General features: G+C 43.8%; 1 pseudogene; it reads left to right on the top strand.

Moving 5' to 3' along the window:
* The first annotated feature begins 5145 nt into the window (after window positions 1–5145).
* LOC128422943 (uncharacterized) lies at window positions 5146–5211 on the top strand (annotated as a pseudogene).
* Window positions 5212–25410: the final 20199 nt, after the last annotated feature.

Below are 25410 nucleotides of genomic sequence, written 5' to 3'. Positions count from 1 at the left end.
GCATGAAACTCGGCAGATGTAGGCATGACGGATTCTTTATTCATGGATCTGGAATGTCTGACTATGGCAAGAATTCCTGGTGGTGGATAAGTGATTACTCAGGCTGAGAGTCCTGACTGCGCCAAAGCAGAGGCACCATTCAGTGGGCTTTTTTATTTAGGGCACAAATATGTTTCTCCATTCCCCCACCTAAAAGGTAAAAAGCATGTGTGGTGCATGAGTCAACCTTTAACAAACCTGCAGATGTGCAAGAAGGCACCGGGTGCGGTTGATCTGTCATTCATACGTAAGTAACTTTTTCTTAGCAAAGAACCATTTTACGTATATTTCTGCATCCCGGTTCCAGAGATGGTTTTAAAAGCACTGCCCAGACTTTATTAGCTGACTAACAAAAGCAGCCCACGTCTGTGTGGCGAGTGAACTTTCTTCTAAGTAAGTAATCTGAGCGATCCCCACTTTATTGTTGCGAGTGACAACTCATAAAAGGAAACGGACAGGAGAAATACCAGCTCCAGCCATTTGCCTATTCAATATTTGCTGTTCAATATTTGCCTATTCAAATTGTGCCTATTCAAATTTAAATCTACTCTGCCTGCCCTTCCATTCCTACAGTAATGTCGATCGCTCGCTTCTGATAAAAGACACAAATCTTGCAGTTTGAGGGGGTCTTGTAAGCTAGATCAACCCTCCTGCACATTTCAGGAAAATCCAGAGAGACAGCGTACCCAACATATGACTGCCCAACCCAGGCTTGAAGAGCTGCAGGAAGGGGATACTATCACACGTCATTGGTTGTGTTGCTGCACTGCACTTACTGACAAGAGGCTTTTACGAATAGTCAACCAAGATCTACCCCACTAGTCCTGCCCACCGAGGCTGCACAGAACAAGGCCATGTTCAAACCATACAATTTCAGCTGATAGCAGCCTTAGCTTGCCCCCGAGGAATTCTGGGAACTGTAGTTTGTCAAGGATGCTGAGAGTTAGGGACCCCTATTCCCCCCTCAGAGAATAGGGACCCCTATTCCCCCCTCAGAGCTACAATTCCGAGTGTTCCCTGTGAAGAGGCAACAGCCCTTCTAATAATGGATAGCTTTAGCATACTCAGGGACACGGGTGGCGCTGTGGGTTAAACCACAGAGCCTAGGACTTGCCAATCAGAAGGTTGGCAGTTCGAATCCCCACGGCGGGGTGAGCTCCCGTTGCTCAGTTCCTGCTCCTGCCTACCTAGCAGTTCAAAAGCACATCAAAGTGCAACTAAATAAATAGGTACCGCTCCGGCAGGAAGGTAAATAGTGTTTCCGTGCACTGCTCTGGTTCGCCAGAAGCGGCTTAGTCATGCTGGCCACATGACCTGGAAGCTGTACGCCGGCTCCCTCGGCCAATAAAGCGAGATGAGCGCCACAATCCCAGAGTTGGTCACGACTGGACCTAATGGTCAGAGGTCCCTTTACCTTTTACCTTTTAGCATACTCAGGAATCAAAAGTTTTGTGCCTCTTTTGTAGGAAATACAAACTTTTTTTGTGTATTCTGCAATATCCATAGACCATGCTAGCAATCGAAGGTCAAACCAGGGTCAAGGATCAAGACAGGACACAGGAACACATCAGTGTTCAGCAGAGGTGCTGATTTGCACCCAAGATTGAGGAGGCCTGTGTTGTGTGTGGTATCATGAACGTGACTTGTGATTCATGTGTCCGATATCAGGCGCACAAAGGACAACACATGTGTATGATGTCATGGGCAACATGTGTGTGATGTCATGTGCACAATGTGCAACACAAACACAATATTGCATTGTTGGGAGGACGCTGAGGGCAGAGCCCAGCACAGCGTGGCTTCAATTGCTGGCAGCTCCTCCTCTCTCGCACCCTGGAGGAGCCGGCCACCGAAGCCATGCTGCGCTCAATTCGGCGCTCAGCCGTCTCCGCCTCCTCAACATTGAGGAGGCCCAGCCCCCTGTCCACAGATACTGAGGGGGTCGAAGACACCTCAGCCCTATAGAGTTGGCACCAGTGGAGTTCAGCAAAAGCTTGCTAATCAAGAAAGGTTCAGCTGGAATAGGAAGTTCCATAGTCCTTTCTGCCCAGGAGGACTCAACTGATAACAACACAAACAACCTAACTGGCTGTATGTAACTATATAAATTCTTTTTAAAAGTGATTCAACATATCATATCAAAATATATGGTTCTATAGACCAACTTATCTTATTAAAGAAACATATTATGAGAAATTAAAGTCCAGCAGATTGATCAGGAAATACAATCTATTCAGTTCTTATATTGGCAATATCCACTGTGTGGGATTATTATATCAATCTTGTAGTGTTCCACATGAAGATGCTTTTAAGAACTCTAGCGTTCCTTGTCTGCAGGTATCAGACAAAAAACTTTGGAAGAATGGCACATGCAGAAAATGAGACAAGGATTCCAGGATAATTCCTTGTTCCGCCCAACCGGGCTTCGTCAGCCGTGCATTCTCCGGATTATATAAATGAACATAATGTGATGTAATTTTATACAAAACCAAGTAACATAACACCCATACTAAACAATAAATTTACATACTGTATTCTTGTATATCAGAAACATGGAACATAATGGATTCAGTCATCACGACCATTAACCTAATGCCTCTTTATACAGAGAGAGGCCATATTGAGCACAACCACAGGTGGCTATAATTTACATAAATGCTTCTTAAAGAGACCATATTTTAACTATAAACCATAAATAATTTTTTAAAGAAATTGATAACATTCCTTTAAGATGTTAACCACGTAATAACTCATAAAAAAACAGCTGTAATCTTATTCTGTATTCAAGCCTGAAGGATGTAAAATGTTGAGTAGAAAAATAAATCTGGTTTCTTTCTGCAAAATAATCTTTTTGGCTTGTTCTATAGCTCCTTGATATGCCCAGATGACAAAAAATGTTAGATCCTCATCAGAATGTTATGCTTGAGTAAAGTGTTGTACCAAAAGCGTGTCAACGACACCATTTCTGATTGTGGAACGATGCTCAGATATCCTGACCCTGACGGGTGTGTCCTACCTACAATAACCCACAAGCGCACATAATCACGTAAATTACGCATGAAGTGGCGCATGTGGCAAATGATTCTAAAACAAACTTAAAGCCTTCTTTATTAGAAGACTCTTTCACCTGCAATGCATATTTACATGAGGTGCAATGACCACATCTAAAAAAACCTCGTGGAGGACTCAACAGCCAGCCTGGATGGGTGACTGAAAGGTCCATTGCCTGAAGGTTCTTTGCTGAGAAAGCTACCACTTGCACTATAGTTATTCACCACATGGGGCAGCCACATACTGATTCCAGCAGCTTCTAACAGTGATCTCAGTTGAGCCCGGTTTGGATACCTCTATATGTGAATGCTATAAGCTGGTGCCCATGGTCCTGTATATATGTGCTTCTTTTTTACTTACTCCCTTAGCAGATATACAGTCATACCTCAGGTTACAGACGCTTCAGGTTGCATTTTTTTGGGTTATGGACCGCTGAAACCCGGAAGTACTGTAACAGGTTACTTCTGGGTTTCAGCAGTTGCGCATGTGCAGAAGTGCCGAATCGCAACCTGCGCTTGCACAGACACGCCGCTGCGGGTTGTGAACGTGCATCCCGCATGGATCACGTTCGCAACCCGAGCGTCCACTGTATACCCAACCTGCTTTTCAAGGCACCCAAGGTGGCATACGGGATGCGGGTGGCACTGTGGGTTAAGCTACAGAGCCTAGGGCTTGCCGATCAGAAGGTCGGCGGTTCAAATCCCCGTGAAGAGGTGAGCTCCTGTTGCTCGGTCCCTGCTCCTGCCAACCTAGCAGTTCGAAAGCATGTCAAAGTGCAAGTAGATAAATAGTTACCAGTCCGGTGGGAAGGTAAACGGTGTTTTCATGCGCTGCTCTGGTTCGCCAGAAGCAGCTTAGTCATTCTGGCCACATGACCCAGAAGCTGTACGCCGGCTCCCTCGGCCAATAAAGTGAGATGAGTGCCGCAACCCCAGAGTCGGCCACGACTGGACCTAATTGTCAGGGTTCCCTTTACCTTTACCTTTAGGTTGGCATACATTTATCTCATCACATTTTCAGCATGGATTTGGACCAGGTCTCCATAGCTAACACACCTTCCACTGCACCATAATTTCCTTGTAGGTCACACTGCACCATAGGATTTGGAGTCTTAAAGCAGTGTGAACAGTTCCTGCATGTGCCATTTTCAATGTAGCACCGGGGGCTTTTTTAAAAAAAGAGTGTGCTTTTTAAAATAAGCAATAACAGAGGACAAATAATGCTAAATGTAACGTGTCTTACATTTGGGTTTACCTGACTATTTGAAATGTTAATTACATTAGCTTCTGCTAGAGGGAATGGATTGAAAACTTCTTGCTGCCGTGCAATAAAAGAAGCCCAGTTACCTGGATTCTATCCCCAGTCTCCCCTCCCTTTGCAAATACCCTGACAGTTTGCCAAAGCTGTTCTGCAGTCCCAAAGTGTCAGGATGAAATACATCTTGCTTTATTGGCATTGTTATGCAACACCTATAAAATGGGGAATTAAATAAAAGAGCCCCTAACAGAAATGGAATTATGGAGACAATTTGCAGACACTAGCTCCCATTGTTCCTGTGCCAAGTGCCCTCCCTGTGAACAAGATGCTAAACCAGTCGGAGTTGCATTTTACAGCCAATTAATTATTGCATTTGGGCGGGGCCAGCATTGCAGTAAAATAAACACACAGGCTCTAGCTCTGTTTGGCTCTCATTACATTCGGTAGCAATATTCCAACAGTTAGGGATGGAGGAGGGTTTAGGACAGCCTGCATTTTCAAGCAAACTCGCTGAATTCAACTTACTGAATGTCTCACACACGAATACATGGATTGGAACATAGTTATTGTTTGGATTTCACACTTCTCCAAATGTTGCGATAACTGTTCTAGGGTAAAAAGAAAAGAAAAAAAGTAGCAAAGTAATAAAGTAATAAAATGTGTATTTTAGGTCAAAGTTCGTTTTAGATCATGCATCCGTTGAAATAAAATGTACATTAAAATACTATTTTGCGATTTTAAAATTCTGTCGAAGTACAGATCTTGGAGTTTGTTTGTTTTTAAAAAAGCAAACAAACAGGTTTCTCTTCAGATCGTATAAATCTTTTGCCTTTTACTAAAGATTTCCATGGGAAAAACAAACAAACAAACAAACAAACAAACAGATGACTATGGAAACAGGAATAAAATTAGGAAAACTGATATACAAAACTGATATAGACCAGGAAAAGATTGACCCCCCCCCTCTTTTCCCAGCCAAGGTGTTAGGTACTGAGTTGAATAGGATCCAAAAGGCAGCAGTCTGATTGGTCCTAGAACAATAGGATCCAGAATGCAGCAGTCTGATTGGTCCACAGGAGCCACCCAATCCAGCTCCAGGTGGAAGGGAATCTGCAACCTGATTGGCCTACAGGAGAATCCCGAAATTAGCCAATCACGTGGGGCCCATTGTGTAAATAATGTATATACAGTGGTACCTCGGGTTAAATACTTAATTCGTTCCGGAGATCCGTTCTTATCCTGAAACTGTTCTTAACCTGAAACACCACTTTAGCTAATGGGGCCTCCTGCTGCCACCACGCGATTTCTGTTCTCATCCTGAAGTAAAGTTCTTAACCTGAAGTAATATTTCTGGCTTAGCGGAGTCTGTAACCTGAAGCGTATGTAACCTGAAGCGTATGTAACCCGAGGTACCACTGTAAGGCAGACATTCTGGGGGAACTTCCATTCCTCCTCACCACTATGAGCTGAATAAATAGCATGAAATCCACTTTCGACTCTGAGTCTATTTCACAAGTGCTACCTAAAACTTTGCAGCTATTGCAATTCCTTTGTGATCCCAAGGTCCATAATGGCTCCCTGAGCATTCTTCTTCCAATGAAGACAAAGAGCACAGATTTTACTTTACAAAGGGGGTGCTAGTTTTGAGACCCAAGGGCCACACTCCCATCTGGGCAATGTTCCTTGCCTGGTGTCCTTCAACCCAACCTCTGGCCTGTTTTGCCTCTGTTCATGACCCTGGCCAAGGCCTGCTCCAAAGCTCCGGGTGCATTTTTGACCACAAGACCCCCTTTGTCTCTGTATTAAAAGAAATGCAACATGATGAATGTGACTTTCTCCCATGCTGAGCTCCCTTGGTGATATACTTGCCATTTGGAGCGGTGATTCATTAAGTGACGACACAAACACTGCGTTGCTATAAAAATGACATAAATGTTTGTGGCTTTCCCCCCTTTTCCTTTGTTCCTTTTCAACAGCATTTGGGAACTTCTTGTACTTTGCTGTACAATTTCATTGCCTAAAGAATTGTTCTTCCTTCTTATAATTTAAATGGGAAACACTGAGAACTAGTTTGGAGCTGCATTATTCAAGTCATATGAACATAGAGAGCTGCCTCGGAGTACAGTAACAGACTGTTAGTTCTCAGTTAGCCCAATGAGCTTTCAATTGTGATCTGCTCGGACGGCCAGGGGTAGAACATTTCAAGCCATTGTGCCAGCTCAGCCAATCAGCGTCACTGCCCAAAGCCTTCAGCACCACAAGAGCAGATAGTGATGGAGCTTAAGGAAACCTTGAGTGTTGATATTGGGACAAATTGCTAGAAATAATCTCTTTAATGGCCAAATGAAAGCTAGATTCCAGATCACAGTTTCCTAATTAAAGTCTTGTTTGGCTTTAACAATACATTGGCCGCTTTTTTTTTTTAATAGCCATCCTAGCTTTTCCTGCTCCATCACTCATTTTAAAAAGCAGAAACTTCGCATATCCCATCATAAAGTGATCTCATAATATCTAATCTGTAATGTGATCTGTAGACTCAGGTAGGTAGCCATGTTGGTCTGACGCAGTCGAAATAAATAAATAAAATATATAAATCGTCCAGTAATACCTTAGAGACCAACTAAGTTTGTTCTGGGTATAAGCTTTCGTGTGCATGCACACTTCTTCAGATTCTGTAGACATTACTCCAAATTTGGGAGGATCGTCAATGCATATGTATAAAAACATATTATTGTGAGTCTCGTCTCAGCAAATCCCTAATGGGTAGGTTGCCTTTTTCTCTACTGCTATGGGGGAAAGGGATAAATTAAATTATCTACTATATATTTTGGAAATTTGTCTGTCTGTCTGTCTGTCTGTCTGTCTGTCTGTCTGTCTGTCTGTCTGTTTGCTATAGAGCCCACCGCCTCTTGAGATATTGTCACTAAACTTGGCAGAAGGTTTCCTGAGGTGGGGACGGTGATGCTTGTCAATGTTTGTACTCTAGGTTCTATTTTGTTTTTTTTTAATAAAGATATTTATTAAGTTTCCAATTTTATACAAACAAAAAGAAAAAAGCAAAAAAACACATACCATTCTCAATACTTAATTTTCAATGACATATTTCCCTGACCTCCTCATACCTCCCCTTCTTGTATTCCAATTCAAATTGTTTACTCAGCAAATCCTTATCTCAAAACATTGCAGCTGGAAACCCCTTAATTTCAATCCAACATCATTCAACATTCTTTAATTTTACAATATTTCTGTAAATAGTCCTTAAATTTCTTCCAGTCTTCTTCCGCCGACTCTTCTCCCTGGTCACGGATTCTGCCAGTCATTTCTGCCAATCCCATACAGTCGATCATCTTCATCTGCCATTCTTCCAGAGTGGGTAAATCTTGCGTCTTCCAATACTTTGCAATAAGTATTCTTGCTGCTGTTGTAGCATACATAAAAAACGTTATGTCCTTCTTTGGCACCAATTGGCTGACCATGCCCAAGAGAAAGGCCTCTGGTTTCACTCTAGGTTCTAGTTTGAATGTGACTTCGGCATGACTCCACCTGATTTTTGTGTGTGTGTGGTGGGTCCAAATTCACAAATTGCACTTTCCGTTAAAAAACAACAACCCACATAATTTACATGTTTCTTTAAAATCTTGGACAGTGTTGGGCACTCTGTTCTATTATGAAATGATTCAACAAGTGATTTCTCAGCATATAAAGAATTTGCTCTAGAACAAGGAACATAGAAAAATGCAAAAATAATAATAAACCAAAACAAATGACAATAGACACTCCGTAAGACTTGTCTCAGCAGGAAATCATCAATTAAAACTAACAAAGAAGAAAATTGACACACACACCCCTCGCATAGGGTCCATTAAAAGCAATGTACTGCTTAGTCTGTTAATTAAATGCAGTGTAAAGTACAGTCTATTAATTGAACAATATGGACATTCCTGTTCATTTCAGGCTTAAGAGGTGTTGACATTGTCATTGTCTTCATAAAAAACGAAAAGTAACCTTCATAAATCCATTTATTTTGCAAGGTCCTCTCAGTTTTTGAGCTCGCTTAGTAAGAATATGTGTATAATGGAAAAAATCCCAAAGGTCTGAACACTGTTGTGTCATTGTGTGAGGTATTGCAGGCTCAAGCAATGTCATGTTTTGCTTCAGATTCTCATTTCTAAAGTGCCCAAAAGGTCACTTCTTTCTATTCTCCATTTAGGACCATAAACTGAGGTTCCAAAGGATTAGTCACTGATTGAATAACCTTCTGAATCTCCTGCCAAAAGATGCTTAACCTTCAGAGACGTAATGGGACAACTTGGTTGGATGAAAGCCTCCTAAAATCTTTATCCCAGTTGATATATGTATTGGAGATGATTTGATTTGATGTATGCGCTTTAAACATTTTTATATTTATAATTGGTTTGTCTTTTAAAATTGGTTTTGCATACGCAATTGCTTCATCCTTTTGCATATGTAACTGTTTTGTGCATGTTATTATCATGTAAATCACTCTGGCCTCATGGGAAACAATTCATAAATGAAATAAATAGCACAGCCCAGAGGCAACACAGCTGGAATATGCAGAAACAGTGGGATACTATCATATGAGTTTAGGTGACAATTAGTATTTAGCTGGGGGGAGAGTTCCAGATCTAGAGAAAAATAAATTATATCACAGAATACATTGTTGGTCTTTTTCATGATTCTTGAACCACTGCAAGACATCTTGCTACCAGTACCGATCTCATTTATATGACGGGGCTAAATTTAGAAGTATGCATTAAAGCTTTTTGCCATTTCTGCAGTTCTTGGCCACCTTCTTGGTAACATCTGGCACCGGCTGGTATTTCTCACAGGAAACCAGCATCTGTAAATAAAACCTGATATATAAATATTCCATGATTTTCTGGCATCTGGGCCCAAAACTCTTTGGGGATTAGATCTGAGAGTTTCTGAGGGAATATGTAGCTGGAAGCATTTCTTTCCATCTGATATGTGTGCACAGTAATGGTGACCATGTCCTAGATTCAAAGGTTTAATTGTGGTATGAAAAAGATATGGTAACTCAGGGACCCATGAGAGACAATACAGGAGATATGACTTTAAAGCTGGATTGAGGAAGCAGTCTTAAGCGATGGGGTAATTCATATTTTCTCACTATGTTAGTTCCGTGATCATGTAATGTGCACAGATGGTCCTGCATTTTCTTGCAGTTTATGACATGACAAAAGCACTTCGTTTTCTTAATAGAAATATTAGTTTGTTCCCTGCCTTCCCTCGCCCTGTTAGTGAATTGTACCATATATATGTTGGGGAGGGGGCTTGTTTTTCCCCAAATAAAACTCTTTTACTTTATCCAATTCATACAATGTGTGTTTGTTTGTTTATGCCCACATCCACAATTTTTTTAAGCATTCTAAAAAAAATTAAAACATTCTAAAAACATATCTTAAAACATTAATGCATTTAGTTATCTCAGAGTTGCCAGGAGCTTAAAATACCTGGGAAAACAGGAATGTTTTTGAATTTCTTCTGGAAATTTATCGTGATGAATTGAATGGCAATATCTATACAGCATTAATTTGATTTCTTTTTATTATATTTGTCCAAAAGGTGTTTTTTTTTAAGAGCAACACCAAAAAATGTGTTCCATAAGAGCATTTCTTTCCATGCGTTTCCGACATTATATTGCTTGCCCCTGCATAAATACCGTTAAGCCTTACAGGTGTCAAATGTCAACAAAAAAATCTGATTGTACAAGCTTTAATTCATATTCATCCCAATGGCATCTTGTCGGTAGGAATTTTTGGGGGGGAGGATTTCAAATCAGTTCACATTTACAGGTTAACCTAGCTAATTCAAACATTCCGAAACAATATGAGAATTGAAATATGAACTTGCTTCAGAATTCACACTTCTCCAAATTTTGCAAGGCAGCTCTCCAGTCAAGTTATGTGTATGAAAATACAGACTCTGGTCTTAAGAAATGCATATATGGGTGAAAATAGCAAGTGAAAATGCATCATTTAGGGGAAATTGCTTTGCAAAAAAAATGTGAATCTTAGGCAAAATTGCATGGATAATATTCCTATTCAGAGAATTTGTTCTGAAATGATGAATTTGCAAAATGTGAAGAAGCGAACTTAAGGCTGAAAAAAACGAGAAACCAAGAGAAACAGAAATGGATGGATTCAGCCATCCCTAGTTGTGGGATATGTCACAATAATAATTTCCAAATGTCTAAAGGTAATCTCATATCCTAGACGTGACTCATGCACCAAATATTAACCCCTTACCTCTTGACTGACCTCTGGGAACTACACGACTGGACTACTCAAGAAACAACCTTTCACTTGATTAAATTAAGAATCTTCTCTGGCTGAGTCAATTCCCTCGACAGTTTCTTGCAATCATCCTATGTTATTCTTGTTCTGTGTCCCTATCGAAAACCTCTTGTTCCTGTCTGAGTTTGTTTTGGGAATGTGCGCATATAGGGTTGAGGGTGAATTTCTTGTGGCTCTCTGCCATGGCTGGCACTGGGGATTGCAATCCCCAGGGGAAACTGCTATTATATGCATTCTGACGGCACCATTGCTGTACTTGCCCAAGCACTGCAAGCTGGGAGAGAACTCTCACAAAACATACTGTGTTTTCGTGGGTGCTGACCAAGTGGGTTTACCAACCCACTTCCAAACTGAGCTGAGGGAAGTTCTCCCCTCCTGAGTGCATCTAACAACCCGGGCAATTTTTTTAAAAAAGTAAATTAAGCCAAGTTCTTCTCTGGAGCTTGAAGTTTTGATAAAGACAACTGAGCCACTCCTTACCTAATATAAACAAAGGCGCTTAGTGACATTTCAGGATGTTCCATTGTGAGCCAGGAAAACCAAAAATAGTCAAAGGGAGTCATGCATCATGTATAGCCAGGCCCAAAAGCTCAATGGAAACTTCCTGGTGTTAAATCTTTCCCAAGTGAAACTCTTAACAGCAAGCTTAGCATCAGAGCACATAACCAATGCCTGTGACAGTTGTTTGGACAAGGTTCTCAGTGCCCCAGTAAAGTCAAAACCTATTTTAAAGCTGGAGGTTTACAATACAGCCAGCCAGTTGGAGCCTTCTCATCTATCAGGGCCGCTGTCTCCTTGCATGGGCTTTGTTGTGCAATGGTACTTTCTTGGGCATGCAGTGAGACACATGGCCATAACTGCTCCCAGATAAATAAGTTACATGTTTTTCAGGGAACAAGCAGCTGGATCAAAGGAAGTTTGCCCTGGGCACTCTTGTATTATTTACACTCTTTGAAGATACATGGAAAAAGGAGTAATCATATATCCAGAAGGCATTGTTTACCTAAAGCGAATGCCACCGTTGTGCACCAGGTTTAGAGTCGTCTTCAAATTCTTCCTAAAGGGTTCCTTTAATGTGAAAATTGGTTTCAGGTCAGCCTCTGGGCTTACACACTGATTCCATGGGATCTCTTGCACTGAAAAACAACAACAACTATGCAAAACGTGTCTTTTGCAAAATGGATGTTGTTGTTCGCACACATCCTGTTTGCACTGAGAGTCACACTGCACAATGGATTTTGTGTTTTTCAGATTGTCTGCACTGACCCAAGTTAAAAAGTGAAAACAAGAGACTACAAAAATCAACACATCAAGATGTACAGCATGAATGCTACACATAATCAGAATTTGGGTTGCGTTTGATGTAGCACTAAGCAGATTGTCCGGTCAGCACAAGGATGCACAATGGAATGATCTTCTCCTCTCCTCCTAGGAAAAAAACTTCTTCCATAACCATTTCCCAAAATAACTGCACAGGTTTGTATTCTCAATACATATGGTGATACTAACCTAGCTGTTGACATCCTCTCCAACATAAAGCCTCCAGATGTTGTTGGACCACATCTCCCATCAGCCCCGGTCATCAAGGCCAATGGATAGGGATGATGGGAGTGGCCACAGGTTGTCCACCCCTGGCTTAGAGGCTCTGGCTTTTAGTTCTCTGGCTCCTGCAGATCCTGACCTGTGACTCCTGGGTCCTGGATCCTGCTCAATTGTTGTTGTTTAGTCGTTTAGTCGTGTCCGACTCTTCGTGACCCCATGGACCAGAGCACGCCAGGCACCCCTGTCTTCCACTGCCTCCCGCAGTTTGGTCAAACTCATGCTGGTAACCTCGAAAACACTATCCAACCATCTCGTCCTCTGTCGCCCCCTTCTCCTTGTGCCCTCCATCTTTCCCAACATCAGGGTCTTCTCCAGGGAGTCTTCTCTTCTCATGAGGTGGCCAAAGTACTGGAGCCTCAGCTTCACAATCTGTCCTTCCAGTGAGCACTCAGGGCTGATTTCCTTCAGAATGGAGAGGTTTGATCTTCTTGCAGTCCATGGGACTCTCAAGAGTCTCCTCCAGCACCATAATTCAAAAGCATCAATTATTCCTGCTCAATACCTGCCTACAATTCAGCCCTAACATACCCATACTACAGTTTTAAGGTGCTTCTGAATTCCTTGTGAATATAAAACAAATTCTGATGGTGTTGTGTTGGAGTGTGTGTTTGCTGCAGGAGGAAAAAAATGTGTTTCCTTATTGAGTTGTTGAAAGGCTGTTGTTGTTTAAGAAAGGAATGAATCTAAATCAATTTTTTGACACTGTACCTGGAGGAGCAGCAGCGGCAGATGTCTGAGTCTCCAGCCTCAGCACTTTGGTTCTTGCATGCTCACTTGCCAGATGGCCTGCCAAGAGAGTGAGAGAATATTCTTGCACATGTCAGGAAAGTAAGCTCATAGCCCGCCAACTGTCTCCTGTACTCCAGCTTCCGCTCCCAAAACAGATAACTGAAAAAAAGTAACTGGAGCCATATATTTTATTGCCATGGGGAGCTCCTCGAAATGACCAGTTTATTGAGCATTTGCTTGCAAAGAGCTTACCTGAAGGTTAGGTGATGCCCTGTATTTACGGAGCCTTCGTGAGAGCCAGTGTGGTGTAGTGGTTAAGTGCAGTGGACTCGTAATCTGATGAACCGGGTTCGCTTCCCCGCTCCTCCACATGCAGCTGCTGGGTGACTTTGGGCTAGTCACACTTCTTTGAAGTCTCTCAGCCCCACTCACCTCACAGAGTGTTTGTTGTGGGGGAGGAAGGGAAAGGAGAATGTTAGCCACTTTGAGACTCCTTCAGGTAGTGATATCAAATCCAAACTCTTCCTCTTCTTCTTCTTCGTTGCAATTGGTTTGCAGGGCATTCACACGATGATGAACATTCATCCTGAGCAAGTCGTTCCCATTTCTAATCTGGCTTTGGATAAACTGCCTCTGATTTCTCCAGGTGAAAGGGGGTGCAAAAAGGGCCACACACACACCAGGCATTCGCCTCTTTCGGGGAGCAGCCTTGTGTGTCCTGTGGGGCCTCCCTTGTGGCACTTCCCAGGGCAGCTCTTCCTGCTTGGATATTTCTTTGAAACTTTAGCCAAAATCTGCTTCTCTGCAATTTGTACCCCACTCTGCCTTTCATCCAAACAAGGAAAGTGGCGTTATCGGAGTTAAGTAGCACATTCCAGTCAGGCAAAAGCACCTGGACTGTGAAGCAAAGAGGGGCTTGGGCCTGGGGAGAGTTTCAAGGGGCAGATACAAAAGCCTAGAGCAGGCTTCCTCAAACTCGGCCCTCCAGATGTTGTGAGACTACAAATCCCATCATCCCTGACCACTGGTCCTGCTAGCTAGGGATTATGGGAGTTGTAGGCCAAAAACATCTGGAAGGCTGAGTTTGAGGAAGCCTGGCCTAGAGGCTCGCATTTGGCTCCCAGGCCTGAGGTTCCCCATCCCTGTTCTAGACCTTAGTGATTACTTTTCCTAGGCAATGCCTTCTCTTTGTTGGGATACTGCCAGGGAGACAGAGTCCATCATGACCCCACGTTGTCTCCGTCGCGATCCATCGACCTCCCGTAGACATGCAGTATCATTCAATTAGCGACACGAGCTCCAGAAATAGCTTGCCACATTCCAGAGCTGGTGCACGCTCTATCAGCAGATAATGCACAGTGAAAGAGGCACGCAGGAGAGCATTATTTACAACTTTATTCAGCGTTGGTCAGAACAAAGAAAACATGACTGCCTGATTCAATGTCTCAGGCACAGAGAGAGAAACGAAAGCATAGACACAACAGAAACATCCTGTGAACAGGAAATGCGCAGGCTGTGACACAAACATCCTGCTCCCTTTTAAGGTGGAACGGAAATATCCTAACACTCTTGAACTAGAGTATACCTCTGGCATAGGATACACTTCAATCAGAAGGAAGATGTAGAGGGCATGCCAGTGAAGGAGCTAGTCAGGACTGTTGATGATTCTCTCCAGGAAGAACAGAAGAGTAACAAGAAGCCACTAATTTGACCAGGGGCATATCTAGGGGTTGGCCCCCACCAAGGGCCCAGGGCCCAGGGCGGAGGTGCAAAAGTCATGCCTGCCAGTCCACCCATGTGCTCAGACAGATGGACCAACAGAGGTAGGAGCAGGAAGAGAGCAGAAGAATGTTGATGCAGCTTTTTTATTTGAGGAACTAACTTTGCTCAGGCCTCATTGGGATTGGGACTCAAAACTTGTAATCGGGACCAAAGCTTACTCCTGAAATATGTGCCGTCATAACAGAGATGGCTTCTGATAGCTGCAGAAGAAGTCGCTGGCGAAGCACAAAAGGCAACTTCTTCAGTTTCTGGTCCATGGTCTCTCCCAGCATCTTTGTGTTCTTGACCAAGAATGCATATTAAGATTACCTAATGCAGTTATGTTTTAACTGTTATTAGATGGTAGGTTTGTGCTTGTGTTTTGTAATGGGAAGATACAATGTTGGACCAAACAAGATTTCAAAGAGAAAGAGAATTTTAAGTAGACTGCCCGAAACCCTCGGCCTAGATTTACATGTAAACAAGCTGGTCTAAAAGTTCTGTAACACAATTATTATCCCGAGCACCCAATTTACTGAATGGGATCATCTTCTTCTTGATCCGAATGATTGTGTACCCTTAGGAGAATGGCATTTGATTAGAGTCATCATCCTGCTTTGAGTGCCCCGAAAAATTATGAATGCTATTTTGATTATCCTTCTTCATGTACAATTGAATACATTAAGACTAAATGCTCTTCAAGATAACAATCTCAATAGTGTTTTGAAAAAAGGAAGGTCAAGGATGCAACTGCGGCAGCCCTCCTCTAATCTTAACTTTTCCGTACGTTGGATGAAGAGAACTCTGAAGCCATAGGCTGCAGCAAGACATGTTCCAGTGCATTGTCGGTAACAAACACATGGCCGCCACTACAGAAAACAGAACAGCAAAGATGCCAGCACCTGACTGGTAGCCATTTAAATTTTCCCTAATGGCCCTTGTGTGGCATTATTCTAGAAAATATGTGGGGAATTTGTGGCCTTTGGATGTTATTGGACTCCAACTCTCGTCATCCCTAATCATCATGGCCAATAGTCAGTGATGATGTAAATTGTAGTCCATCAACATCTGGAGAGCCATATACTCTCCGCTTTTCCTCTAGGGAAGATATTTAAAGGAACACCTCCACTGTGTGCCACTTTATTAATTACCCCCGAGTGATGGCTAGTGAAAATCATGGAATATGCAGAGATGGCAAGATTGACAGTGCTGATAAGAGTCACAAGTTTAGACTCATTCAAGGAGGACTTGAAACCTTTGCTAGTCTACTTAAAAAGTAACTTTTCAAATGTGTAGTCCACAGCAGGGTTTGAAGTCTAAGGAAAAAATAGCAGAACCTAGTCGTGATGTATGGAAGTGAGAGCTGGACCATAAAGAAGGCTGATCGCCGAAGAATTGATGCTTTTGAATTATGGTGCTGGAGGAGACTCTTGAGAGTCCCATGGACTGCAAGAAGATCAAACCTCTCCATTCTAAGGAAATCAGCCCTGAGGGCTCACTGGAAGGACAGATCCTGAAGCTGAGGCTCCAATACTTTGGCCACCTCATGAGAAGAGAAGAAGACTCCCTGGAAAAGACACAGACATTGTGAAGGATTGAGGGCACAAGGAGAAGGGGACAACAGAGGACGAGATGGTTGGATAGTGTTCTCGAAGTTACCAGCATGAGTTTGACCAAACTGCGGGAGGCAGTGGAAGACAGGAGTGCCTGGCGTGCTCTGGTCCATGGGGTCACGAAGAGTCGGACACAACTAAACGACTAAACAACAACAACAGTAAGAAATCTGTTTAAAAGGATGAAACTGGATTTTTAAAAACGTAATTGTATGTAATTGTGATTCTAAACATCGAGGGTGGGTTAGTGGGAAGTCTGTTTAAAATCTGTTTAAAAGGATGAAACTGGAGTTTTAAAAAAGCAATTGTATGTAATAACCCATCGAGGATGGGTTAGTGGGAAGTCATTAGTATTGTAGAATAGGGTTACAACTGTTGAGTGTTACAGTGTAATTTTGAATTTTGAAATAAAATGATTTTTTTAATTTTATTTTTAAGAAAGGACTCCCATGGCTGGGAGCCCACAAGTCTTGGAGTGAGCCCACTAGGCTATGTGCCAATCAAAACCTGGATCTGGGTTATCCAAAAGTTGTGACAACTGTCCTGGAAGCAATCCCAAATGATAACAGGGATGGAAAGCCTGTAGCCCTCCAGGCATTTGCTGGACTACAATTCCCATTATCCCTACCTATTGGCCATGCTGGCTAGAGATGATGGGAGTTGGAGTCCAACCACATTTGTGGGAGGGGCACAGGTTTCCCAACCTTGCTTTCCAACCCAGTCTTATAGGACATTTGTGCTTCTGGACATTTGGAGAGTGCACCTTTTACAACGGCACGTATTTCAAGGGTGAGCTTTTGTCCTGAAGACAAGTTCTGAGTCCCGATTCCAAGGAGGCATGAGCAAACTCACTTCTTCGAATAAAAGAGCTGTATCAATAGGCTTCTAATATCAAACACCAAATGCATGAGATCATTCATACGCAAACTCCAGCCCTCCAGGTGTTTGGGACTACAATTCCCATCATCCTTGCTAACAGGACCAGTGGTCAGGGATGATGGGAATTGTAGTCCCAAACATCTGGAGGGCTGGAGTTTGCCTATGCCTGCATGAGATCATATGAAGAGCCCTTTTGGATCAGGCCAATGGCCCAACTCGCCCAGAATCCTTTTTCACAGTGGCCAATCAGATGCCTGTAGCAAGCGAGACCTGAGTGAAATGGCCCTCTCCTCACCTGTGATTCTTGGCTACTGGAATTCAGAAGTGTTATTGCCTCCAGCTAGTAGCTTTCTCAGGGATGCAGGTGGCGCTGTGGGTTAAACCACAGAGCCTAGGACTTGCCGATCAGAAGGTCGGTAGTTCAAATCCCCTCTCCCGTTGCTTGGTCCCTGCTCCTGCCAACCTAGCAGTTCGAAAGCACGTCAAATGCAAGTAGATAAATAGGTACCACTCCGGCGGGAAGGTAAACGGCGTTTCCATTCGCTGCTCTGGTTCGCCAGAAGTGGCTTAGTCATGCTGGCCACATGTACGCCGGCTCCCTCGGCCAATAAAGCGAGATGAGCGCCGCAACTCCAGAGTCGGCCACGACTGGACCTAATGGTCAGGGGTCCCGTTACCTTTTAGTAGCTTTGTCAGCCTTACTCTCCATGAATTTCTTTTAAAGCCATACAGACTGATGGCAATCGAAACATGTATCTGTCTCGTTCTTCGGCTCCAGGAGGATCTAAGCATAACTTCGTATTGCTGGGTCTGTTGTAAAGTGTGTGTTTGTTTGTTTGTTTGTTTGTTTGTTTGTTTGTTTTAAAAGGGGGCAGTCGTATGCGCCTCCAGGAAAGGGAATGCGGAGAGCTTGCTCCCTTTCATCAGTACCAAAGGCAGAATAGGGTAGGCAATTTCTCCAGGCTACTGATTTATGGGGAATGACAGGTTTGGATTTGCAAGGCAGGTTGCTGCGTTTCTGTGCTGTGTGAGCTTCTGGGAAAAGAAGGGGAGATTTGCATTCCCCTGTCCGTGCAGCTGGGCACAGTTGCTGTTGATTTGTTTGAAACCATCCGTGCATAACATAATCAATGGTAAGCACCGGAAGAAGGTAGGAAGAAGGGTCGCAGCTCAGTGGAAGAGCACCTGCTTTGCATGCAGAAGGTCCTAGGTTCAATCCTTGACCTCAGCAGGAAGAGCTAGGTTAGTTAGACTCCTTGCCTGCAACACTGAAGGGTCAATGCAGACAATACTGAGTGGGCTACAGTATCTCCTCCATAGGAGGTCTTAAACAGGGGCTGGGTGGCCATCTGTCATCCTGATTCCTCAGCTGTGGTTCCTGCATTGCAGGGGGTTGGACTGGATCAGTGTTTCCCAAACTTGGGTCTCCAGGGGTTTTTGGACTACAACTCCCATCATCCCTAGCTAGCAGGACCAGTGGTCAGGGATGATGGGAATTGTAGTCCAAAGGCAGCTGGAGACCAAAGTTTGAGAAACACTGAACTAGATGATTCTTGGGGTCCCTTCCAACTCTACGGTTCTGTGACTATGTGAGGGAGTGGCACATTGAATGCCTCTTGATTTATGGGTTCTATGGGGTAATATACCCAACCCAGAGCCCCAGTTATCAACAAAAGAGAAGCAATTCTAGTTTTATTGATGCTTTGGCCCCTGGTACAGCCACACACTTCCTTCCCTGCCATACAACGTGCTGCCATCTGCCTTATTGCAGGGCAGATTTGAGGGTAAACCATACGCGGAACAAGTCTGCCCCTGCGACTTGATGGAGGTAGAAACTCTCTCTCATGCCTTGTTAAGCTGCCGTTTCTACGGGGATATACACTTGGTATTTATTACCCCTGCTATGCAAAAATCTCCAAATGAATCCGAACTGCAATGTCTAAAATCCCTGGTAGAGGACAAGGATCCTGAGATCACTTTAAGGGTAGCCAAATTCTGTGCAATTGCCATAAAACTTAGGGAACAAGCTGTGCTATCATAATGATTAAGGTTTTAAATGATAATTTTGGGTTATATGTTAGTGACTAAGTTTTAACATATATATTTTTTAACTGTTGCTATATCTGTATTGTCCCTGTTATACCTAATTGCAAATTCAAATGTATCCCTATTGTGTTTTATGACTTCCTTGATACTGTATGTGGGCTGGAACTGGTCTGTGACCAAAATAATAAAATTCAATTCAATTCCCTGCCATCAAATCCCCCCAAGATATCAAAACAATAGCCAGCCCTTCTTGAGTCTGATCCCACTGCACTTGGCAGGTTGCTCATAGGGGTCTCTCCAGGTGATGAGTTCTTATGGGATCTACAGATTTAAACTGGGTTAACAGTAATTGCTTCCCCATAGGACCTCTCCAGGGTTTCAGGCCCCTGTTAGAGGGTTTTTTTCCTCTGGTGGCAGATGACAGAAGCTATGACACCACGAGACCGGTGTAAAACCAAACAAATAAAGGTTCATTACAAAACAACAAAGCTTGTGGGTGTTTTTCCTTGCAGGCAAAGTTCAAACTGCAACTTTCCTTCCTTTTGTAGTCATGACCAGCTGTACCCAATCTGCCCAAAGCGCACAGAAACAGTTCTTAAAGGTACAAACATCCTTACTGTTTCTTGGCAGAATGATTCCCAACATTCTCGCCCAAGCCTACTCGGAGATGCCAGGGATGGAACCTAGGACATTCTGCATGCAAAGCAGACCACTGAGCTATGAGCCTTCTCAGCTGCTTATTCTGGGTCAGCTTGAGGATCACTGTACTTGCTTCCCATTCTACAGGCTCATTGCTCACAGCGAATCATAGAAATTGTTCTGCTTCAGATCACTTGCAGGCAGGTTTGGCGCTGGCCTCGACAAGTAAAAGTGTCACCAGAGTTCCATCTCTTCCTAGGGAATCCCCCCTCCCAGCTGTGCAAATGTTTGCATTTATCCAACCTCTTCTGCTCCCAGTGTGGTGAGCCAGTGTGGTGTAGTGGTTAAGAGCGATAGACTCGTAATCTGGTGAACTGGGTTCGCTTCCCCGCTCCTCCACATGCAGCTGCTGGGTGACCTTGGGCTAGTCACACTTCTCTGAAGTCTCTCAGCCTCACTCACCTCACAGAGTGTTTGTTGTGGGGGAGGAAGGGAAAGGAGAATGTTAGCCGCTTTGAGACTCCTTCGGGTAGTGATAAAGCAGGATATCAAATCCAAACTCTTCTTCTTCTTCCCCTTCTCTCTCTCTCTCTCTCTCTCTCTCTCTCTCTCTCTCTCTCTCTCTCTGTGTGTGTGTGTGTGTGTGTGTGAATTGCTACACAGAGTGAAGACCCCAATGATCACAGGAGCCTGGTGCCAAGGTGATCAATTCCTGCTTCGTACATATTTGTGATTTACGTCTACAAGTTATCCAACCGGGTCCCAAGTGGCTTAGAGAACTAGCTTAACGTTAAACAACAGGCAGTTCCAAATCCACTTTGACTTTAAAACCAAAAAACCCCCAGCAAATACCGTCCAATCCAAAGGCTGGTGCTGCTTTCTTAGCATTCTGCAAACTGGAAAACTGGAGACAGATCCTGTTGATTTATGCACAGGGTGCCCAGTGCCAAGCATGTACACAGGGGTAGACATCTAGGTTAAAACCCGATTCCTCCTGATTATTTCCCCCACCACCCAGACCATGTTGTGCTTGGCAAGCAGGGCTCCTGGGAAAGGAACAGCATGGAAAGGTTTGGCCATGATGTACTGTGTGATATGCCTAAGTGCATTCAGAAAGAACAGCCTGTGTCAAAACCTCTTACACTTCTTGGTTGCTTTAAAGGGGCCGGGGAGAGAAACCTGTTTACAAAGCACTTGGGAGGGGGTGTCTATTAATGTATGTGTACAGTCGGTGGAAGCCCAAATATGTTTGGCAGCGTGCTAAAGGGTTTGCCCATTGAATGATGGTTTCTTGAGCCAAATGCCGAAGGCACTGCATGATAAGAACTGGCCTGCTAGATCAGAACAAACCCGGTCTAGCCCAGTCTTTGGCCAGCTGATGCTTCTGGGAAGCTCGCAAGCCGGGCTTCGAAGTGGCGTCCTTCCCTTGCAGTTTGTTGTTGGGATCTGGCACTGAGTAGTGTATATGCATGTGTGTGTGTCTGTGTGTGTGTGTGTGTGTGTATGTGTATAGCCTCAAGCAGGGATGAGCGCATCTGTCGATGTTGATTTCTCTCCATTTCTCATTTTTCTAATCTCAAATTCAGTTCTCCACATTTCCACATGAGGTTTTTTTAAAGAAAAGGCCTCATGAAAATTCAGTAGCATTCCAAAGTGGTTTTCTCCTAATACACCCCTCTTTGTATACAACTTTGCACCTCCTTGCAAAGCACCTTTCCCTAATACAGTGGTACCTCGAGTTAAGAACTTAATTCGTTCCGGAGGTCCGTTCTTAACCTGAAACTGTTCTTAACCTGAGGTACCACTTTAGCTAATGGGGCCTCCTGCTGCTGCCATGCCGCTGGAGCATGATTTCTGTTCTCATCCTGAAGCAAAGTTCTTAACCCGAGGTATTATTTCTGAGTTAGCGGAGTCTGTAACCTGAAGCATCTGAAACCTGAAGTGTCTGTAACCCGAAGTAAGGTAAAGGTAAAGGGACCCCTGACCATTAGGTCCAGTCGTGACCGACTCTAGGGTTGCAGCGCTCATCTTGCTTTATTGGCCGAGGGAGCTGGCGTACAGCTTCCGGGTCATGTGGCCAGCATGACTAAGCTGCTTCTGGAGAACCAGAGCAGCGCACGGGAACGCCGTTTACCTTCCTGCCAGAGCGGTACCTATTTATCTACTTGCACTTTGACATGCTTTCAAACTGCTAGGTGGACAGGAGCAGGGACCGAGCAACGGAAGCTCACCCCGTCGCGGGGATTCGAACCGCCGACCTTCTGATCAGCAAGTCCTAGGCTCTGTGGTTTAACCCACAGCACCACCCACATACCATAACCCGAGGTACCACTGTACAATGATTTTTTGCATGTTGTTTTCAGGAATCTATCCCCCCCCCCAAAAAAAATTGCATACTTTTCCTGCCTCTCCGTGTCATTTAGCTACTGTTCCCGCCCTCCTTGAATTTGCCTAACCTCTCTTTAAAGGGATCTGTGCTTGTGGTCATCACCCCATCTTGCGGCTGTGAATCTCTCAAGTTAACCACGCACTGTGCATAAGTCGGTGTGTGCTTTTCAACACGCTGGCTATGAGTGTTGCTCATGTAGCCCCTAGCCATCAACTATTAAAGTATCTCAGGAGCAAGAGATTTAGACTCCTTCTTCTCACCGTGCATCCCTCACAAGTTGAATGGGAGTAGAGCCAAGATAACCACAACGGATATTGCAACAATACCCTCCAGGCGATCGTGTTCCAAAATGGATCCTAAAAGCAACACCGTTAAGATGTTGTATACTGCCAGTCTTTGACACCAAAACATCGATCCAAGGCTTTGTTTGTAAGTTCTAATCCAGGCACCTCCTGCTCGGTTGCTGGCAAAGGAATTAAGTTCTTGTAAGGTCTGCTTCCAAGACGCTAGCTCTGAGCCATCCAGACTTAGCAGCCAGACTTATCAAAGTTTATCATCTATATAAAAAGCTGTTTGCTGACTTTCCATGGTTTAGTTAGGTCATGCAGCTGGTGTGTAGGGCCTCCTGCACCGCTCCAGAGGGAGCAGGCAATCTGCTACTTTTTTCTTCCTCTCCCATTGATGTGAATGGAAGCCATTTACTACAAGATGAAAAAAGCAAAATCAGGGAGGCTCACACTACTGAATGGCAAGTTTGGTTTCTGTCTTGGTAATGTCGTTCACAGTAGCAGCTTCAGTCCTAGAATCATAGGGCTGTAGAGTTGGAAGGGACCCCGAGGGACATCTAGTCCAACCCCCTGCAATGCAGGAATCACAGCTGAAGCATCCATGACACATGGCTATCCAACCTCTGTTTGAAAACCTCCCGTACCTTCTGAGTGAGTCCATTCCACGGCTTTTACCATGAGAAAGTTCCTCCTAATGTTTAGCTGATATCTCCTGTGACGTTAACCTATGAGAGTGCTGGAGGTGAAATAGTTAAACAGGTTACCCAATCAGAACCCAGGGGGTGGAGTCAGAGGGACTATAAAACCAGCTCTGGGAGGGGCGAAGGGAGGAGTTCGTTGGGAGTTGGGTGGTTGGTTGGAGTGGGAGTGAATTGGGATAGAGTCTGTGGGGAGGTTGAGTTAGTGTAGAGAAAGAAGCTGAGTCAGGAACAGTTAGGAGCTAGGAAGACAAGTAAATATCTGAGAGGTGGTTTAGTGAGTGAGAGCAGGTAGCGAAGTTATAGATCTGGATAGGCCCCCCATGTTTGTAATTGACCGATACCGTTTATGAAACCACACGCTTGTTAAACTGCAATAAATAAACAGAAGTTTATGTTCCAATTCAACCCTGACTGGACTCAGTACTGTCCCAGTTAGGGCCTGGGTGGTGGCAGCGAGAAATAAAGTGGTGGCACAGGGATCAATAGACGGTGAAACGTCCGGGGACCCTGTGTGATCGCCACATCTCCTTTCTTGCAATTTGAATCACAAGCTTTCTCCATCTTCTTTTTTTAAATAAATTGAATTAAGGTTTATAGAGAAAAATACAAAACTTAGTATCTTTCTTCCTTTTTTAACCAAACTAAGTATCTTTTTCTCTTTTTCTGACGAAACAAAAGGGGGGGGGATGGGGAATAGAGAAAAATAAATAAATAAATAAATAAGAGTAGGAAATTAGCATTATAGCCAGGAAAACTAACATAATAATCCCCATGTCTGAATGCACCCATAGAGAAACTGCCTTGTTCCAGGTCAGGCTATTTGTCCATCTAGCCCAGAATTCCTTACTCTGACTGGCAGCAGCTCTCCACGAACTCAGGAAACCTTTCAGACTGCAGCCCTTAGTCTGAAAAAGTTTCCCTGCCTCTGTATATTAGACACTCTCGGTTTTCCAACTAAAGAAGGTTGGGATCATAAGCCAACAAGCCAAAGCATTTTGCCACTTGCTCAGCTGACCAATCAAATTTAAGAGAGGCGACCCAAACAACCAGGTGGAACACGCGACATTCTCCTGTGCTTCCTGTCCCCCTTTCATTAGAACTTAATAAGACAAACGTTTTGCTTATTTTGCAATGAAGACGTTGACTGTGGGGAAAGGAGCTGGCAGAGGCAAACTTACAAAACTAATGGATTTAATTTCATGTCGGGTAATTTCCACAAGCTGTGCAAATACTTTTTAAAAAGGGAGAGAGAGAAAGTACTTTGGCCCAGCATGTCCTGAAAATTGACAGGCCTTAGGCACGGATAGCCAAAGTGAAGTCCTTGTATGTCCCACTGATTTTAAAGGCAATGTAAAGTATGTGGTTAAAACTTTCCCACTGATACCAGGGGGACTTAGAAATACTATCACCCAGTGTCAGCAGATGTGCTCTGATCTGCCTTTAAATGCCCTTTTACATACACTTTTATCCTCTTAAGGAGCTCAAGACAGCATACTTGGCCACCCACCCCCCCGGTATATTTTACCCTCACGACAACCCTGTGAGGTAAGTTAAGCTAAGGAATGGTGGCCACTCCAGTAAGTATTGTAGCTGAACAGGCTAAACTATGGTTTAGAATAGTTTAGCATCTTACTCTTGGTCATTCCAGATGACCTGTTTATTGAGCGTTCATCCTGATTCGTTTGCAGGGAGGTCAAACGATGTTGGCTATTTAATCAGCATTCATCCCAATTCGTTTGTGATGTTGTGTCAAAGCAAATATTAACCCCTCAGGTTCCCAAGCATTTCATCATTGCTTTCCTTATCTCAAAAAGTCCAGTTTGGGGGAGAAATGGGTTTGTTGCGCAAGACCTCAGAGTCAACGATAATTGCACAACCCCACAATAGCCACAGTCTGGAAGTGCCCCCAGCTGAAGTGAAACTGATGAGGTAACTGACATCTGCAGCTCTTGCTAAAGACATATACTAGCCTTGTTAGGTTTGCACATGTGCAGTTTGAACTATGCAACCTTTAAATCAAAACATATTTCTGTCCCCAAACCCCACACACCCTCCCCGCCGAAAAGGGCAAAAGAAATG

This window comes from Podarcis raffonei, chromosome 10 (assembly GCF_027172205.1).
Source record: "Podarcis raffonei isolate rPodRaf1 chromosome 10, rPodRaf1.pri, whole genome shotgun sequence".
In the NCBI taxonomy this organism is placed as follows: Eukaryota; Metazoa; Chordata; class Lepidosauria; order Squamata; family Lacertidae; genus Podarcis; species Podarcis raffonei.
The sequence above is the reverse complement of the archived record's forward strand: the minus strand, read 5'-3'. Positions and strand labels throughout refer to the sequence as shown.